The sequence below is a fragment of the Hippocampus zosterae genome, chromosome 17, assembly GCF_025434085.1.
Source record: "Hippocampus zosterae strain Florida chromosome 17, ASM2543408v3, whole genome shotgun sequence".
Lineage (NCBI taxonomy): Eukaryota > Metazoa > Chordata > Actinopteri > Syngnathiformes > Syngnathidae > Hippocampus > Hippocampus zosterae.
Genome location: NC_067467.1, coordinates 10,639,329 through 10,657,364, shown reverse-complemented (window position 1 = coordinate 10,657,364; position 18,036 = coordinate 10,639,329). Strand labels below are relative to the sequence as shown.

Here is an 18,036-nt window from a genome sequence, read left to right as displayed (position 1 = left end):
GATTTGTCGCCCTCTTGTGGCATCTATAGGCAGTAGAAATCTTTATGAGTGAGGGTCAGTAACTCATGGAAATTTTCATTTCCATCTTCATGGCAATTTTCCAATGGCGGGGGATCTGTACTTTTGCAGCCTCATTCTTGTCTGTACTTTTGTTTTTGCTCAAACGTGGCTTGTAAGATGCCTTTGAGGTTCATTTGAGGCAAGAAGATAAAAAGCAAGATTTTATGAAGCAAAATATCTAATGGAGATATCAAAGTTTTTGTTTTTTGTGTCTTTTCATTCATGCTTATGTCTATGGATATGATGTGGGAGTAATAGACACTGAAAAGAACATTAAAATGATGGGAAAAGTTCAGGGAATAAAAAGACAACTTAAAGTAAAAAAAATAAAATAAGAAGGAATATTAATTGAATTCAATCACGTTTTTAGAAGACAATGCTATTATGAAAATAAAGTTACAACCCCACAAGAAAAAAAAAACAAAAATAAAGTTTTAATATATATAGTTCGGGAAAAGAGTAATGTTACAAAAATGAAGCCAGACTTTTTCGAGAAAGACCTCGTAAAAATTACGAGTGTAAAAGCAATCATTTCGGTAAATGATTAGCAATCTGTTACAGAAACTGAAATCCATACTTTGCATAAAACAATAGCATGACTGTCATAAATGTCCCACTTTCTTCTCAGTGTAGCTACATTTTTTTTTCTTTTGCGTGTATCTTATCTACTCCTCGGCACAATTTGAACCTTATTCAACGAGACAGCGCAGAATGTTGTTGTTCAGGCACTCGATTCGGGATTTTGGGATTTGCCTCCATTTTGTTTGTCACGCTTCAAATGTAAAATCATGCAAGATTGTTTCTTCCCATGAACACATTTTCCTGCCTCTTTCTGCTCTTGATTTTTGCTAAATAGAAGTTGATCAGAGTGGAACAAATGGCCTTTTTTCAAAAAACGTTTTTAACCTAATAAAAAAATCAGTTGTTTTATTAGGTGTATCTTTTCGGGATTGAACCTAGCATTTGCACTCATTAAATAAAAGAATAAGATCTTTTTTTTTTCTTACATTACAAAAGAGCTGAACGAGAGGGCACCCTTTTCCCTTTGATGTTTTTATTTCATCCGTGCATCAATCTTTAATGCAGAGGAACAAAAATCACTGCTCTGTCAGTTTTAATCACATTTTTTAAGATCGAATTGTGTGTTAGCCGTATCACGAGTGAGAGCAACCACATTCATAAACCAATCTGTCAACAACAATAACAAAGAAAATGAGTTTCGTGGGAGCCACAACCATGTTTGCCTTGTTAAAACAAAAAAAAAAAAAAACAACAACTCTGAATTCATCCCAGTCACTGGCTTCTGATACCCTCCATCTGCGTGTCTTGTTTTCATTTTGAGTTTTATTGCATTCTCTGCACATCCCGATGTTTGCAAATGTCAGCTGTAGACCACTCAATAAACAAACCAATCCAACCTGCACCTATGAATGAATTAAAGCGAACATCTTTTTTCTGAGGTTTACGAGGAGAAACGTTGAGCGGAGATACAAGCGAGTTGCTCCAAACTAGCCTTTGATGGTTCCTGCTGCATTTTCTTGAATATTCACATCCCAAAGTGGATTTCTTCAGCACAGAAAGCACATCTGCTCACTGCTGCTGACCCAACGCACGCAACGTGTCAGAACAAGATTGACTGCTGTTGTAACATTGACTATTTGGTATATTATTATTTCATTTCCTTTGTGAGGTTTGCAAGATTATTTTGGTTGGAAATGCCCAGGATGCCCATTTCAGGTATTCTAGTTGGTCAAAAATGCCCGACAGCTGGCTGGAATTCTCATTTATATCCATTCATCCATTTTCTGATCCGCTTTATCCTCACAAGGGTCGCAAAGGAGGAGGCTGGAGCCTAATACCAGCCGTCTTTGGGCAGTAGGCGGGGGACACCCTGAATCTGTTGCCAGCCAATCGCAGGGCACACAGAGACGAATAACAAACCGCGCTTACACTCACAGGGACAATTTCGAGTGTTCAATTAGTCTGCCATGCGTGTTTTTGGAATGTGGGAGGAAACTGCAGTACCCGGAGAAAACCTACGCAGGCCCGGGGAGAACATGCAAACCTCACATAGGAAGGTCAGAGCACCGTGAGGTCGACGCACTCACCACTCGAACACCGGGCCACCCTCATTTATATTCAATGTTTAAATATTATATGCTCTTACTGTATGTGGAAACCCTGAAAGTCAAGCCTCTATCAGCTTTTGAGGCTGCACATAAAATATATAGTAATTTACAAAAAAAATAAAATCACAAAAAGATCAGCAACTAACAATCAAGTACCAAGGATCAAGTTGCGACAGTAAAATGATGGAATAAGAAGGAATCCGACTGGTTTTCATCCAACTCGCGCAACTATTTTCACATCATGCCAGTCTCCGCCGTCAAGTGGAAATGATGTCAAAGTGCCCTTTGGGCTTTGGGTGGATTGTCGTGGCCTGCCACAAGTCCGCCGCTGGCCAGCTGGATTTCAGCGCAGCCAAGACAATGAAGAGACATGGTGACTACAAGGTAATTACCAATCAGAGCAAAGCGTATTTACATCTTGAATGTTGTTGAGAAATTCAACTGTCTTTCATTCATTCATTCATTCATTCATCTTCCGTACCGCTTGATCCTGACTAGGGTCGCGGGAGGTGCTGGAGCCTATCCCAGCTGTCTTCGGGCAGTAGGCGGGGGACACCCTGAATCGGTTGCCAGCCAATCGCAGGGCACACAGAGACGAACAACCATTCGCACCCACACTCACACCTAGGGACAATTTAGAGTGTTCAATCAGCCTGCCACGCATGTTTTTGGAATGTGGGAGGAAACCGTAGCACCCGGAGAAAACCCACGCAGGCCCGGGGAGAACATGCAAACTCCACACAGGGAGGCCGGAGCTGGAATCGAACCCGGTACCTCTGCACTGTGAAGCCGACGTGCTAACCACTGGACTACCGGGCCGCCTCAACTGTCTTACGCGCCAGGTATTTAATAACCAAAACCAATAAAAAGACGATTATATCAAAAAAAACGTATTGACATGGGACCTTGAAGTCTAAGTCCAGCTACTTGTGTCAAAAAACAACCACAATAAAAGACTGCAACAAAGAAACTCTGAAAATGTACGAATGGAGGAAGAAAGTCCAATGGTGGAGTGTGAACAGAAAAGCGCAAGTCAAGTTCAGTGGAGTTGAGTTGAGTGCATTGTGAAGTGAAAGGTGGGTGGTGGGTTGTGTTTGAACGCTGCAGACAGGATGGCCAGCCTGCAGGAAGGCGGGAGGAGACATGACTGCAAGCGGCTGCTGGAAGATGGCAAACTTTTCAGCGCTTTGCGTTGGCAACGACTGAAACATTCCCAAGCCAGGCAGGTCATCATGTCCAAGAAGGATAAAAGGATTTCCTTCCGTGTGAACTCCACAAAACCGCAGCCATTCAAGCTAAGGGACGATATCGACCCAACCTAATGGTATATTTTCATGTTTGCCCTTCGAATTCTCTGATATCTTTGTTTTTATGCCTCTCAAGTCAATCAACTTCCTCTCTTCCTGTTTTTTTTCATTAGACTTTCTTCGCTTTCTTACACTAAAATTATATGTTGCAGAGCTTCTTTTAATTGTATTTATTTATGTATTTTGACTCCCTCTAAAGCATTTTAATGGCTGCCGATAATACGTGGATTTTCACTTAGTGCATGCCGACCCGGTTCCTGTCCGCCGCAAATACAGTGGTCCCTCGACGTATGAAATTCATTGGTTCTGGACGAAATTTCTTAACTCGAAAATGTTGTAAGTAGAGACGCGTTTTCCATGTAAATGCCCTAATCCGTTCTAAGGCCACCACAAAATTCAGACATAAATGTTTTCTAAAGCATAAAAATGCATCAAAATATGTAACAAATACACGTTACAATTCGATTATTGCGCAATAAATAACAGTTGTGCATCATGTAAATAACAAAGAAAAAAAATGATGGCCATTTAATTTTTAAACTGTGTCCTCATCGTTTTTTTGCCCTCTTTAGTTCATGTTCTCCCTCAGAAGTGGTCTTTGCCTGGCGTTTTGTCATGAACCGATCCAAGAATGTTTGCTTTTGTCTGCTTTTAACAATCCTTTGAAAATGTCCAAGGCAAACATCAGCATAGTGAGCGATCGCCCGACTGATGAACACTTCTTCTTGGTGATTCACTTTTACGTAAAACTATCAGAACGCCTTATGGCCCGAGGGGCGAATGACGAGGTAGCTGCATAAACACATCTATCGATCTACACATTCGATAGAGGTTCCTCTTAGCCAATGGGATGCCAGGATGGTGCTCTTAATAGCCAATGGCAGAGCAGCTATACGTATGTTGCATTCAGGAAACCTGGAGCTGTGAGTAGCAGCCCATACTGTATTTTTACCTTTCGTATCTTGAAACTTCTTTTGTAACAAGAGGCAATATTTTCCTGTTGAGGCATTTTGTAACTTGTAATTCATAAACAAAACCAATAATTAAACAGGCCTCACTGAATAAGATGTTAAAATCAAGGCAAGTACAACTTTGACTTGACTTTTAACATTTTATTCAGTGAGGCCTGTTTAATTATTGCTTTTGTTTATTTTTTAATGAAGCCACTGCCTGAATCCTTTCATGATATTCTGTCAACTGTGGCAACCGCTGTCCCTGAGAGGGTTAATGACAGCAAATGTTTGTTTGTTTTGTTTCTGTTTTTTTTTTAAATAAAATGGCGCTATTTTCAGGACTCTCCAATAACCGCTAAGGGTGATATTGCTCGATTTTGTTCCACCGCAGCGCATCTTTTAAACATTGTTTATCAAATGAAGTATTCATTGCAGGGCTGTTGCCAGCTTGTTAGTGCATTTCCATCCGAGTCCATGTCAGGAGAGTGACAGCGCGAAATGATTCGGCACAAAGCTCCTGTTGGCAGCTCTCCGAGTACTCAAGAACATTGTGCAGCGTCGTCAAAGGTCGTGTCAAAAAGTGTGAGCGGCCCAAAATCAAATGAGCACATCCGCAGGAGAGGAGGTGCAGGGGAGCGACGGGGGTAGAATTAAAGCGCCATCATGTCCCCACGGAGCCCCCAAGAAGGAGCGACTGTGAAAAACAAGTTGAAGAACTCAGTCCAGATAAGTCTTTTCAGTCGGTAATTAAAGCCCATGAAGAAGTCACTTCTAGGCATTGGATTTTTTTTTTCCAGGATGTCACAGACTAACCCTTGAGCTTGTATCACTCCTCTCCAAAAAAAAATTATGCATCAGGAATAGAATATTCTGTTCCTAGCGTTGGTTTTTGTCTAGCAGCTAGTTTTAAATTAGGCACACGAGTACCCTCTCGTGTTGTCACAATTTGGGCAAAAATATGTTGCCAACCATCGCCCCCGGAATATGTTTTGTTATTAATAGCAATCCTGTTAGAAATAGTCACATTTTTTTGAAGGCGAGCGAGAGTGCACATATTTGCTCCGCAATCAAACTGATCAGAGGCATCAGATGCCGAGACAATCTCAAACATCACTTCGAAGAGGATCAAAGTGCGGACTCGAGATGAACAATCATTTGTGTTTTCTTCGGCGAACCAATGCAAAGATAGTTTTCCAAGTATGATGAAACCTCTCAAACTTCCTCATGTCTTGACAGAAAAAAAAAATCACTGCAGATTCACAAGCAGAATATTAAGTGCCGAACACGACCGTTGGATCTCTTTGATTTATTAGACGTTGAGAAGCGGGCACGGGGCTTGGGTTAGGACCGATCAAATGATTACTTGTAAAGTTGGAAAATTGCGACTAGCTTTAAAAATTATTTTTAAAAAGACATTTTTTTAAATCAATAGGATTCTTCTACCAATGTGCTCTGAATAACAATGAAATGACAATCCTTGAACCTTTCATAGCAGAACAAATTCAATGTCGGGTCGTGCATTTGGTGCCTTTTGTTCAAAATTGGAAATGGAACTGAACAATACACAAGCGGCAGGATTTATCTAAAACATGACCAAAAAATATATGTATACACTGTATTTAATTTAAGTCTAAATTAGAGCTGTCAGTTTAGCGCGTTTTTATTGGCATTAATTTAAATGAATTTTAACGGGATTAAATTTTTTCTCGCGAGATTAACGCGGCACACGTCACAAGCGGATGTTACGTTGCTCTATAAATACACCAGAAACAAAACAACAAGCGCGCTGCAGAAGTCCACGCCCATGTCTGTTTTGCCAGCCACGGCAGCGCGAGACACCGAAAAGGGATACTTAGAGTTTATGAATGGAAAGTTTACTTTTAAATAGTTGCCATATTGCTCCACTGACAAGACCAAAGTTATCTGTTCTATACGATGTATGCCACTGACGTGATTGTTACTTGTTTGGAAGTATTTTGTGTGGAAGGTTACAGTGGTCTGTGTCCATATAAATAGAGCGGGTGGAGCTTCCATGTGTCCGTATGACAGCGACAGTGCGCTACGGTGGTAGCGACCTAGCGAAAGTAAAACGTCTCCAGTGTTGTCATCGAACCAAGTGTAGTCATTCGAAATGAGGTCTACACAAAACCGTAGAGAGACTTCCGCGCAAGAAGGACCAACACAATCAACATAGCCCGACTGTGTTAGGGGGAGTGAACCCCCCACCCCTTCCAGAATGGTTTGCCCCTGCAGCACGGGGGAAGTGCGTGTGTGTGCTTGTTTGTACGGCCGGCAGTTTCGAATACAGCGGCACATAATGAACACTGGTGTCCGGTGTCTTGTTATTCTTCAACAAACATACAGAAACAGATTGCTGTGTTGAAAGCAAACTTGACAAAAACGAATTATGCAACCATGGTTTAAATCCATTATAGGCTGAGTACTAGTGTACCTTAGATGTGCACTTTATAATGTTATATTGCTCTGTTTTGATTTCATAAAAAAAGCTGTTAGAGCAGCTGTTGTGTGACAAAATATTTTTTTCACCGTTATTGATGGACAGTAATATTGTGTGAGAGATTATGTGTGAATAACTGCACCAAGTGAAAAATTGTTCACGTAAAGTTGAAAATCGAAATTGTTATTTCAGTAAATATTTGCATTTGGCACATAGAAAACTGATTCATGATTCCATGTTGATGAGAGCATTAAAATGGGGAAAAAATAGGACAAAAATGTAAAAGGAAATTCAGAAACGATAAAAAATGTGTGAGTAATCACGATTAATTTTTTAGTTCATTTGAGTTAACTTTGACAGTTGCATTTTTAATTAGATTAAATATTTTTATCGTTTGACAGCTCTAGTCTAAATACAATACATCCAACTCCCTAACGATTGACTGATTACTAAAAATGTTCGTGTGCGCTACGGACGAATTTTCCTCGTGGAAATTGGCGGTAACATGTTTTGCTCAGCGCAACAAATCAATTTTGGTTGTGAGTCAGCAACTCGACCCGAGTCTGAATTGACCTCTAACAGAAGGGTTTGACATCTTAAATATTGAGCAGGTTTAATATTTAAAATTGTCTTCCGCAACTGGCTCCAAGCAAATCGGGATAATCGCTCACAATAATCTTGTAGATAATCAGGCCTTTGTTGACTTTGATGGGAAAGATGGTAACTTATTGGATCACGTGTGTTTAAAAAAAAATTTTTTTAAAGACAAAAAAAGTTGATTGAGCTCTTTTGAATCAAGTCTTGTAAAAGAGTATGAAGCTATTTCTTTTAATACATCCCCGTGTGGATTAGTCCATCTGGGGATAATATAGCACTTAACACTCAACTCCCACCATCAGCACAAGCCAAAAAGAAAAAAAAAGGAGGGCACACCAACTTGTTATGAAAAAAGACGAAGTGAGTCAGATGGGAAAACTCACCTCAAATTCACTACAAGCGTTACAAAAAACTTAGCATTAGAAATTGTCTTTGGGCAGTCACAGCAAAAACCTTTGCAGTGGGACGAATGAGCCAACTTACACGTTTTTTGAGGGACAAAGTGTCATTCGGACGACTTTTTTTTCCTTTAACTCGCAATTAGAACATTTTATACATGTGCTGTGTATTAGTAGTGCACTTAGCTTTGTCAGATAGCAAACAAAATGTTCTGCCACTCCCAGTTCAAGTTTACTGTCAACTTAAACAAAACAAAAAGAATGACATTTCCATACTTAAAACAACTTGCCTTTGTAAAGTCTGTTTAGCTTCATGCTAGCAAACAATGCAAAACGCCCTTAAGCAGTCCAGCAAATAGCATCACTGTTGCGGATTTATAACCCTTGAAGCAACAGACATTCTGTTCTCCTTTTTATTATTCTTTATGTTCTACAAAGAATGACCACTCCTACTGTGGCTTACTGAGAAGCAACAGTCTTCATTTCTGTTTGTCGGTATTATACCGACCCAGGTGTCTACGGTATGTCCACCAGAAGGAGTGGCACGATGACCACTGAAGGAATGTAAAAATGTGGCAAAAACTGTTGACATCTTTCCATGTTATATGTTACGTTAAAGTACAATGTTATGGAGTTGCTAATTTACATCTTCATCTCGTCTGTCTTGATTTGGATTCTACAAGAACAGTTGACCTGACATCAGTTGCGAACGCACCCACGGCCCCCGTTTGCTTTCTTAATGCGATCTAAACGGACCTTAGGTGGAGCGAGTAGTTAAAGTGTTCCCGCCAAATCAAAACGCACTTCGCTTTTTGGTATCATTTCAATCTGATGTCAATTAAAGGGTCACCAATCCGCACCCCTCGACCCCCTCCACAAACCCAGTCATATGACAGACATGTAACATGAATGGCAGTGATCCTTTTATCTTTGTGCAATCTAATTTGATGATAACAGCCCCGCCCCCATTCACCAACTCCGCTTCCCCCTACCCTCACAGGGGCTGCGCTAAGTGTATTATCTAGTTCATCCACTGCTGCTAACAAAATCATCAGCAGCCAGTGTTTCCTACCCAAGAGAGGAAGCCACCCTCCCATTGACCCACTCTCCCTGCAAACACACTCTCTCTCTCACACACACACACACCGGTGTGATTAAGTCCCGCTCTCTGCTGCCATGAGCAGATCATGTGACCCTCACCCGGAAACGGATCTAGAGATATAAAGCCATGTTTTTCTTTTTTAAACATTAATCTCTTTCACTATTTATAGAGCCTCCGTGGCTGCTTACTATTTATGCATATGGACTTCCTGTCCCCGCTAAGTCCATCCTTCTTTGGTTGAGGCAACAAAGTATAGTTTGTTATTTCTGCTAAGAGCGCACTGCAAGTGGATGAGAACGGAGCCCGGTTTGAGTCTGTGACCGGTTGAAAACAAATGAGCATTTGTTGCAGAGGGAGCGCAAGAAGTGACAGATGGCCAAATAAGCATCTGTGCCTGTGCCTGTGTAGGATGAGAGGAACGCTTCGGATACAGTAAGAGCACAAGGAGCCAAGATAAACGGCACTGCTGCTTTAAAAAAAAAAGAAAAAATCTACAAATATACAATGCCGAAAAAAAACCTTCACTCTATATAATTTTCTTGTTTTAATGATGGTTTTCGCAGAGGTCATTCGGACAGAGAAAAATCGCCTGGTCCAAAAGTTGGGCCAAACAAAGCATAAAACAGGAAATAAAATTAGGCGAAGTTGAACCTGGGTCAAATTTTGGCTGAGGTTTTCCAATAGCAAAATTTCTTTGAAGCACAGAAGAAATCAAAGTCTAAAGGAAAAAGATGCTGGAGTGAAGCTGGACTGATCACAGATCATTTATTTCACTAAGCTGCAGAACAATTTCCCCAGCGTTTCCAAGGAGACACCGAGTTCAGGCCACCGTTTCTTTTTACAATTTCTTCCAAGTCTCCAGACTCTGAACACATTCGTTTATCGGCAACTTCCAAACTCTCTTTTCCCATGAGGGAGTGAGTTCCATTCACAAGGGGGAGGGGGGGTCTTGTGAGGCTCTGACGCATTGATCAGGTCATGTCAGAGAGATATTTTTACGACCTCCCTGGGGAATTTCAGATGTCTCCCTAAGGTGACCCTCATGGACCTCATACGGACTGGTACAGTGAGACGAGGTGGGGGGGGGGGGGGGGGGGGGAATTGTAAATCAAATGGGAAGTCGGCTGTTAGCCTCTGGTTTACGTGACTCGGTCGACACCGGTAGCGGACTTAGGACAAGGCTGTCTTGCATGTTTTGATGCTATTGCAAAGGCGACAGCTCTCTTCAGCACGAACATGGAGGTTTTAAGGAGGAGGGGAGAGTGTCGGAGGTTTTGAGAGGGAAGGTAGAGTATCGTTGGAGGATCCCATCAGGATGCTGAGGCGGGCTTGGGGGGGATGTGCGGCAGATCGGACCATGACAAGGGCCTCTCTGAGAGGCTCATTGTCATTTGTGTCACCACCACCATGGCTCATCCTCGTTTATAGGGGTGCGACGGTTTATGAAAATTGTTCCAATGGTCTGGTTTGATTCTGTCATCTTGATTCATAGTTACTCTTTTTTTTTTTAAATCTCATTTACGAACAAGGGGCAGCCCGGTGATGAAGTGTTTACGCGTCAACCTCACAGTGTAGAAGTCGTGGGTTCAATCACGTGCCTGCGTGGGTTTTCTCCGAGTTCTCCAATTTCTTCCCACATTCCAAAAACATGCATGGCAGGCTGATTGAACACTCGAAATGGTCCCTAGTGTGAGCGCGAATGATTGTTCGTCTCTGCGTGCCCTGCGATTGGCTGGCAACAGGTTCAGGGTGTCCCACAACTACTGCCCGAAGACGGCTGGGATAGGTTACAGCACCCCCCCATGGATGGAGGGATTTACTAACAGGGTGAGGAACTGTACAATTCACGTTACAACGTCGCACCAATACACCAAAAACTAAACGACAACTGTTGGTTGTTGATGATGATGCAGAAGTGGAGCAAGGTGCTTTTCCTGCGTGGTGAGTGTATAAGAATTGGCTCGAGAATATTGCGCCAGCAGCGTATAACAGGTCTGCTGTATGTGACTGGTCTGTATTGTGATTTTCAGCATTTCTTAAGTGCATCTTTCTTTCCCAAATCAGTGAATAGCACGTTGGACGTAGACTGTCGTCTCTTGTACCAGTTGATGTATAACGAACCAAAGTGAAAGTCACAGAACTGTGATATGAGCTGATTTTGTGAATCCCCTCACCCCAACCTCCTTGGAGGCTTTTGACCAGAAGACGGGGGTTTAATTCCCCACAAATTCCGCTCCATCTTCCTGCCACCTACTTTCAACCTGCTGACTGCCCCATTGACCTCTTCCTGACCGTTCCACTTCCTCCCTGTTTGTATCTTGGACCCGGCGACTCTCACTCTACTCCTGGCAAAACTATATAAAGCGACTAATGATGTATTTGTATTCAAGGGTGTGCAAATGACAAGATAGTAATCACCTATACGTGCAAAGTCATTTGCAACATATTACCGTTGCCAAGATTGAGTGCAGACCGCCAGTAGCTCCCTCCACTCGCCTTTCAAGGTTGCTCACATAAGATGCAGTAAATTTGTGTTCCAACCGCTGCGGAACCAGCGCTGGGAGGGAGTCGTATCTCACTGAAGAGGAACAACACGTGTCCTCAGGTTTACAAACAGCCTTGTCAGCTCGTTGCGTGGACAAGCGTGGGTCTTGAACCCGACTTGTTCATTCAACAAACTTTCTTTTTTTATATGACCGCTGCTTGATATGTGAGCACTGAGCGGTAAGAAAAAAGCCAAACGCAAGCTAAAATGTCTTTTTGCGCAGTCAGATGATGGAAGAGGATGTTTCTCATTTGGCTAACGTGGATGTTACGGAATGTGGGAGGAAGTGGAAATTCTTTTTTTTCCATGTTGGTAATTCCCACTAGTATGAATGTCCTGTCTGATCGTGAAGCCTATTAAATCGTTGCGCTTAATACCCTTCGTGGTAATTGCATAAGAGGAAAAACACATTTGACAATGCATTTAGCAACTCGTTTCCCAAAGATATATTGCTGCCCATCTGTCAGCGGAGTTGAATAGCGCTGCAGAACGTGTCGGATTAGGTGTCATTATCACAAAGGCAAAGCATTTCAGTATTTCAGCACTTTGTGGGTGATGACGGGAGACGTAATAAGCAAGTTTGTACGCTTATGTTTGTGCCTATGAGAGGCCTCTTCACGCCTGCATCAAGGTCCCCGGGCTCCTTTAGCGTAAAAGTGACAGCTTGCATCTTATTCCGAGAAAAATCAGTGGGCGACGCAGTTTGGTTTGATTGAAAATGTGTACTCAGATGAATTATTGGTGTAAACAGAGAATTGGAGGCAATCTAGAAGGCCCTATGACGTGCATCTTGTCTACTTACGGTTAAATTCCATGGGACAGGAGAAGTGAACCAATGTCTTTTTTCGTCAATGGATGCTACAGCTTCTTGTTGACTTTGAAACTTAGCTTGTAGCCGACATGTGCACATTTTGAGCATGACGTCTCTGATCCAGTGGTTAAAGGACACTTTGATTCTCTCCTCTTTTATCTCAAACCGCTTCAAACAACAAAGCGAGTGACGGAAAAGTGGTTAGGACTGCACGACTGTCTGTGTTTTATGTTATGTGTTGTGTTTATTATTTTACTTTATGTTAACTGTTTTGTAAAGCGCTTTGTTACAGCTGCCGCTGTTGTGAAAGCGCTATATAAATCAGCATGTATTGTATTGTATTGTATTGTATTGTAAATTCGGTTTAAGATTTCTTTTTTTCCTCCAGACAGTGGTCCATTTTTGGGGTGGGGTGAAGAGAAAAACTCTAACCTGGCTAACAGTGTCGGCTTACGCTTCAGCCTTCATCGGAGAAAACAGTTGGTCATGTCAGGAAACCTTCGAAATAAGGTTCTTCGACCCAGTCAAAGGTGTGCTCCAAACGTTCGCCCGCCACTCAAGTAATTTGTCGCAGCTGTGTGGGAGCAATATAAGCATCCTTGTCGCTGTTAATGGTGAAGCCTTATTTTGAAGGTTTCTCGAACCAGTGAGCTGTTTTTTAAAGACACGTCACCAGGAAGTAGTGACAGACAACCGATGAAGGCTGAAGTGACAGCCGAAACTGTCAGCAAAGTAAGAATTTTTCTCTTCACCAAAAAGAGAACATTGTCTGGTTAAAAAAAGAAAATAAAAATTAAGTCCTTAACTCTTTCAATCCACAAGACGTACTTGTACGTCTTTTTAAAATTAGGCCGCGCCTATCAAGTCTTTTTTTTTGCGTCATAGAGAGGAGGAGGGTCTGATGCAATCTGTGAATGAGAATAAGCTGTTTACATTGTAAATTATGTAAAAAAAAAAAAAAAAAGCAACGAGAACGAGGCAGTGGTGCCTCACGTGCTTGAAATGCATGCTTTTATAAAATGCTCTTTTTCTCCATTTTTTGCACAGGAACCGCCATTTTCATGACATGCAGACATTTTGTAATGCCGATTACTGAAGAATGGAAAAAGATTTTTTTTTCTGTTGAAAGAAGGGATTACAAACATTATTTTGGTAGGCCCCATGTTTATATAGGATTACAACCAAATATTCAGTGGGCCTTGCAAGATCAGTCAAAATCCAGTAAAATGCTGGGATTGAATGAGTTAAACGTAATCTAGAAGGCCGCTGGTACCACACCATTTGTCTTCAGTGTATGACCATTTAGCATTAGGAGTAGGCTAACAGACTGAAAGGCTAAACTGTGTGATTGTTTTAAATAAGGACCGTGTAATTCTCTTTGTTTTGGGTTTAGTTTGACAGTAAACCAACGAGAAGTGGCAAATCAAACAGCTTGACGCAAACATGTCTCTTATTTGGAGAACTGTGCGAGCGACCGTGTATGAACAAGTGTCTTTGAATGATTGGTAGATGTGTTTGAAAACTATTGAAAAGATGCTTTTATATGGCGTCATCTCACAGATATTCACCTACCACGAGTGAATCTGGAACATATTCACTGTAAATACCATACATGCAGACATGACATATTAAATAAAATGGTGGTACGGTTTGCCAAATAATGTACAGCAAGCAAGTCTTCGCTTTTTTTTTTTTTGCATCAGGGGCAAGTGGGGCAGTGACGCCCTACCTCCACCAAATGTTAGAAGAGGGAAAATCCTGATCATTAAATTCAGCGTTTCTTCGTGCGCCACTGAAGAGAGCCTACGCACAACCCCATTCCGAGCATCGGTGTTTTACTCATTTGTGGTCAACGCAAATTGGGCTTTGAGGCCTGAGGATAATTCCTCACAGAAAGTGTGACTGAATTTAAAATGCAATATACAGTATGTACAGTATATATTTTATTCTTTAGAAGTGCGCTATAAATGAAACAGGGCTACGCTGCTCTCAGAACAATCGAGAAGAACACCTGAACGGAAGAGTCAGCAGTTATGCAGCTCATAATAAAAAATTTTTTTAAAAGAACTTTTGTTCCATTTATAGTACCGGTACTTTTGCAATAAGAAGAGGAGCTTTTGTAATTTACTCTGCAGACATCGACAAAGGTATTCAGTGCAGAAAAGTGAACGGCTCATTTATTTAATTATTTTTGTAAGCAAATGATGATTTCCTAATTTCACTTATCTACTTTTGGGCTCAAATGCAGACCAAGCAGCAGGAGACAAAGACGAGATGTGACTTATCTAATTGTGAAAGAACATTTGAAAACACATGACGTAAAAGTAGAACAAACGACGCTAAATGAACAAAAAATAATGTGACACCAGATGCAGATTGTCTTGACTAAGTATATGAGAACTCAATTTAAAGTCTTGCTTAGTGAAAGTCAGTCATCATCTCCTTGTGTTGTAGTTTAGCTTAAAAGTTCTTCCCATGCGTTCACCAGCATTTGTTTGTATCCAAATAGCAAACATCGATATATTTTCAATTTTTGTTTTTTTTTTACCGCCACGCTTCATGTGTTATGAAACACAGTCTGAAAGTTGTATAAAGAGAATTCCAGGAAAAACTTTTTGAATAGGAAGGAAGCATTTACAGAATGTCCTTGGGCACATCTTGACGTGATTGGTTGTAAACTCCCGATACAAAACCAGATACCATTTCTTTATCCTTCTGAAGGGTAAAGAGAAATATTCTCGAGTGAGCTTTGTATTCCAATGCCGCAGCATGTGAAAGAGCTTCAACCTGAAAATATACTGTCAAGAAAAGTGTCCTTTTCTTTTCTTTTCTTTTCTTTTCTTGTCTTGTGAAAGCCACTCAGCTGTTCTGCCATCATGTATGGGGGGGAGAGAGCCGATAGGGTGAGCGCAACAATGACCGAGAAGTTATAAAATCCTGTAGCTTGGACAGTGTGGTCAAGCGGTGCAATCGGTCCGTGCAGAACCTCGGCAAATAAGCCAGCGTGCAATGTTCCACTCCATATTGCATCATGTAGTATTTGTTTTGCAACACACTGTGAGCAGCTTGAACTCACCAGTGTTGATCATTTCTCCTCCAGCGAGTGCAGAAAACAACATATTCAGAAGAGGAGCTCATTTTGCACATGTTGTGTGTGTATATATATATATATATATATATATAAAATATATAAAACATTTTTTAAACGGATCTGTTGTATTATTGCTATTCTATGTTAGATGTCCTGTTTTGCGCTTTGTTACAGCTGCAGATGTTGTGAAAGCGCTATAAAAACAAACATGTATTGTATCACAGATCACATATTGTATCACATTTTTCCTATGAAGGTTGATGCCTCATGAAATTGCTTAATCTGAATGAGTTTTAATGACCTTTAGAACTTTTTATGAGCAGATGTCAAACTGCTTGCAAGATTTGAATGTAGGCATAAGCCATTATCAGAATTGTCATTCGGTAGGATATAAAAAAATATTGCTGTTTTACAGGATTGCAATTATAGCTCTAAAATGTTCCGTTTTGAAATTACCACATTGTCATCCCACTGTGGAATGACAATGTGGTATGATTAATGGTATGATTAATAAATTGTCATTGTGTGAATGACAATTTATACAAAGCACTTAAATGTGCTTTGTATAAATTCACATTTAAAAAAAGAGAATCAAGAATATATACAGTATATATTTTTTACAATACAAGCTAACTGTACAACAGCAAAAGCGTTTACTTCTCGTAAAATGCGTTGCTGCTTCTCTGAATTATCTTGTGCAAACAAACCATGCGATTTGGCGAATTATCTGCTTCAAGTGCAAGTGAGTAGTATTTAATTCACCAATTGCAAACACACTATCTCTTGCAATCTCAATCTTCACATCTCACAAATTCTCAAACATGGCGATGTAGGACGACATGCAATGATGAAGGTTCGAACGCATATCGAGCTTCAACAAAATAGCAGCACTAGCAGTTAGCACTTAGCACTGTCAACTGGCCAACGTTAGCTGGTATGTTGGTCGCATGAATTATTCGTCATGGTGCATTACTCTGACACTAAACGTTATCCGTTTACGGTTTTTATTTTTGAGCATGTACAGGCTATAAATTAAAAACCAAAAAGAGGTGATAAATGGACCTGTCGAGCAGAGATGTTGCGAATTCCGCCTGGTTTCTGGATGAGATAGCTGCGTTCTGCTTTTGTCTACAAACAGAGGCAACAGTGCATTAGACTATTGGGCTTCCTTTTTTAAATTTTAAAACAAATCTCAGGTGTCTCCTGTCAAAATAACCTTCGAATCCAATAATTATAGGCCACATTACGATCCATATTGGTGTTTCTTAGTTGTTTCTCATTCTTCAAGCACAATTTCTGAGGGAATTGCCCTTTCTTTTAAGTAGCAAATTTGAATAGTTTGTACTGTTAAGTGCAAGCAAAGGATCACATAATATGCATGCAGTTACTTTGGTGCCGTCTTCGTAGATGAGACACACTTGGCTCGCGTCTTCGTACAACCATTCATGTATAACCCCGCGTGGTTTCACTTTCTTTTGGAGTGTCACTTCTCAGCGGGGAGCGCTGCTGAGGTGGAACATAAAATGGCACTTTGTAGGCCACCAGGATGATATTTTTTTGACAGCTTGCACATCCACATTCGACAGTAAACTTTCAAAACAGGTGAGGCTGAATTCAAAATTCAAAACACATCAGTTACATTTAGAAAACTTTTTGTAATGGGATGATACTGTCAATCTCTGTGAGAAAAAAAAATAACTTGACTATTAGTGACACCTAGTGGTGGGCCACACTCACGTGCAATACTGCAGTGCTCAATTTTTTTTTTATCACCAATTAAAGAGCAGTGAAGAGATTCATGTTAATAACTCAAAATTTAATGGAGTTATTGGCACAGCTACTTATAATCTCCAGCACTTGATAAATACGGGCATTATATTAAAGTAAGTTGTATTCAGAAACAATTACTATGTAGGATTTCTATTCCTTGAGGGATTATAGAGTACAATAAGAAACAACAAATACAATTCAATGAGATTACGACGCGCTGGCTGTGGACTCTATTGTATCACATTATCTGGAATCACCACAGGTGAAAACTGAGCGTTACGTCTTAAAGAAAGAAAAACCTATTTTACTGGACTTGAAACTCCCATTTGAGCCTGACTGCGCTAACGATTAGTTGCCTCCAGGGAGCGCGCCGTCGTATTTTTTTTCGCCTCATTGTCTGCAATTCGAGGTACACCTGCGTTGCAGTTTGAATCAAGTTACAGAAACATCAACTAAACAAAACGGAAGTACTGCTTTAAAAAAAGTAAACGGTGACGCATTTTCACTGCTATTTTATTGTTATTTCAGGAAAAATACCATCCGGTTACTTGAACAAAAACAAAGTTAGTTACATTCTGTACTGAAGTACAGATGCATACTTGTGTGGAAAAATACTACAAATAGAAGTATTTATTTCACTCGTTGATTTAAGTTCAAGTAAAACAGAGTACAGTACGTACTTCTGAAATGTACTTAGGCAAAAGAGCTCAAAGTGAAAATCAAGCCTGATTGTTAATTTCATACAAAACCTTGAACAATGAAAAGACACTGATATGCGTTCAAAGGGGTACATTTTAGTCATCAGGAAAAAAAAA

General features: G+C 40.6%; 1 long non-coding RNA gene across 2 annotated transcripts in view; it reads right to left on the bottom strand.

Annotated features, from left to right (window-relative positions):
• Positions 1-17,282, bottom strand: part of LOC127589954 (uncharacterized) — an 85,390-nt gene extending 68,108 nt beyond the window's left edge. The window contains exons 1-2 of one of the 2 annotated variants that reach the window (XR_007959525.1): positions 16,840-17,282; positions 16,514-16,579 (exon numbers count right to left, since the gene is read on the bottom strand). This is a non-coding gene — a long non-coding RNA (uncharacterized LOC127589954). The other variant, XR_007959526.1, reaches the window with a different exon arrangement.
• Positions 17,283-18,036: the final 754 nt, after the last annotated feature.